Source organism: Chrysochloris asiatica, unplaced genomic scaffold (genome assembly GCF_000296735.1).
Source record: "Chrysochloris asiatica unplaced genomic scaffold, ChrAsi1.0 scaffold00113, whole genome shotgun sequence".
Lineage (NCBI taxonomy): Eukaryota > Metazoa > Chordata > Mammalia > Afrosoricida > Chrysochloridae > Chrysochloris > Chrysochloris asiatica.
In genome coordinates this window covers 9245038-9247930 of record NW_006408631.1, presented here as the reverse complement: position 1 = coordinate 9247930, position 2893 = coordinate 9245038, and the positions used below count along the sequence as shown (strand labels likewise).

The 2893-nt window shown below is 39.6% G+C and overlaps 1 pseudogene; it reads left to right on the top strand.

The window, feature by feature from the left end:
- LOC102842254 overlaps positions 1–2893 on the top strand; it is a 37779-nt pseudogene that overhangs the window by 33020 nt on the left and 1866 nt on the right.

The window sequence follows — 2893 nt, the reverse complement described above, 5'->3', positions numbered from 1 at the left end:
AATTGGGTCTCAGATCTGACCCAATTTAAAGGCACTGATATAGGGTAGAGACATGTCTGACTTCTACTTTACTGGAATCAACCTTAGGCTGATTTTGAGTTTGGTTCTTTTTTCCTCTTATGGAGTCAAAGGAAGTCAGACATGGTCCCCACTTGGTTTAAGCAGTTAGCATCAGGAGTGAGACTCTTGAAAGTATGACATTTAGTAAGAGAAGGAACCAAGGGGAGTGGGAAGTGAATGTTTACATCTTTAGAAGGTTAGTTTAGATTTTGTTACCTGGATGGCTGAAAGGAATGTAGACAATAAAATGCTTAAGCAGAGGAGACAGTGCAGTTTCTGGAGTTGCCTAAAGCAAATGTTTTGCTTGTTGAACTAGATGGCTGATAGGGGTCAGGATCTACTAGATACACCCAGAGGTCCAAGGTCATATGCAAATGAATGGGGTTAATCTAAGGGTGGAGAAGAAGAAATTGAACTTGGGTGTTTATAAAAGGGTTGTGTGTTTGTCTGTCTTATGGATGTTGCTTTCTCCTGCTTATTATTGTAAAATAGATATTCATGTGTGATAGAAATGGATATTAGTATTTTGATTACAGCTATCTTGTAAGCCTGTGTATAACTTATACTTCATTGGATTTGCTAAAAAGGGAATTAGAATTTGCTTAGAAAGCAATAGGCTTTTTGTTTCAAGCCTTTGTGGAGTATGGGGCCTTAGGTAGATTCCTGAGCCTCACCCAGAACCTTCAGAGAACTACTGAAAGAATAAGAGTTCCATGTAGAGCAAAAGTAAACTGGTTTTGAGTTTCAAGCAAATTGTTTACCTTTGAGACATGAAGGCCAGAAAAGTCTGTGCCCATCTGAGAAAAGCCCCTTCTAGAACTGAAGGTGCTCACTAATGACCACCTGAGTTTACTTGTGTGTGTAATTGAGGGAAATACAGCAATGAAGATACAGGTTAAGTTTGGACATGTTCTTAGGGCACCCATTGGCCCTGACATGAGAGAAGAGGAAGGGCTAACTGATTTGAAGTTTAGGGAGTTTGTGAACTTCTGAGGCTATGTATGCATGGGCACTGACCCAAACCCTGGGGTCAAGGGTTGACAGTGAAGGGGCCAGCTTGTCTGAAATACAGGGAAAGTGTGTGAACTCCCAAAATTACAGGTGATATCCGCTTAACCTACAGAACCTGACCAGATGAAGACAAAGTTGTTTGATCCTGTGATCAAGTGTCAATTGCTAATTTGATGAAATGGACTTTTGCTTATGGATGCAGCTGCTCAAAATTCCAATTGGAATGGAAGATTCTTCAGATCAAGGAATATGCTTGCCTCCTCTGTGTACTGGGTTGATGATGTTGTTGTTGTTGTTAAGTGCCATCGATTCAGTTCTGAATCATAGTGACCCTGTCTAGGGTTTCTGAGGAGCAGCTGATGAGCTTGAACTGCCAATCTTGTGGTTCAAACCAACTTTTCAATCCAGTACATTAACTCAGTGCCACACCAAGGATGGGCAATTTAGACATTGGCTATCAAAAATGGGAGACTATAAAGGCATGAAGTGGTTGGCTTTCAAGCTTTCATGGGTGTACTTAGTTTTAGAATTTAGAAACAAGGAAGGATCCCCACTGATGGGTCTGGTGAAAGGGGGTGAGGGTGATGCTGATAAGATTTTATGATTTAATTGTAATTATTAGCAGGATTAACTGTGATTGTAAAAACTGTAAGTGTAGAACATGTAACTAAAAGGGGGAAGCAGTTGGTCTTTTGTTTCAGCAACAGACAATTCCAGGACAATCAAGAAGGAGAAACATAAATGAGATGTGGAATCCCTGCCTGGAAAAGCAATGACAACAGAGATGAAAGCAGAGGTGTTGCCATGGAAAGATAGAGCAGCTTGGACTCTAGGTCTACAGACTGAGTAAGATTGTGTACTTGCAGGCAGGAAGCTAGCTTGCAGAATGTACCTTTGGGTCATTTAAATGAATATTTATCTCCCACTAGATTCTGGGGGGAGAATCTCTTCCTTCCTTCTTCTAGCTTCCAGTGACTTCCAGCATTCCTTAGCATATTTTGGCTTGTGGCCTCTGTCTCTAACTTTATATTTCCTTTTCCTCTCTGTATGCCAACCTGCCCATGCCTCCTTCTGATAAGAATTCTGGTGCTTTGTTTGAGAAGCACTGGAGCACAAGGTCAGTTTGAACTGCAAGGTCAGTGATTCAAGCTCACAGCAGCTCCTTGGAAACCTTGTACAGGGTCACTATAAGTTGGAAACTACTCAATGACACTTAACAGTGACAACAATCCTCTGATAAGGAGATGTGTGATTACAATTTGGTTTCACTCATATAATGAAAGATAATCTCCTTATTCCAAGATCCTTTATTTAACCTCATCTTCAAAGACGGTTTTCAAATTGCTAACATTAACAGTTTCCAAACGTTGTGATCTAATATCTTTGTGTGGGCATTATTCAGCCTATTGTTTCAAGTTATAAAACTTTACCTCATAAAAACTCATAAGATGGAAGTAAAACTTTCTCCTTCTAAAGTGTAGAATTCTTTGGATGACTTATTATTATATATTTTTCAGATGAAGCATAATCCAGAACTCAAAGATAAAATTAAGGCACAAGCTTTAATATATCCTCATTTACAGGTAGTTGACTTCCACACACCATCTCATTTAGAATATAAATATGCCTAATACTGTCAAGAGCCAATTATACTCAGGGAGGAAGTCTAAAGTGCACTGAAAGAATTGGCAAAGAAAAAGGCACCAAGAATTGATGGAATAAAAATGGAAATCTTTCAAGAAAGTGAGGCAGCACAAGAGGCACTCACTCATTTCTGCCAAGAAATTTGGAAGACAACTATCTGGCTGACTGATTGGAAGAG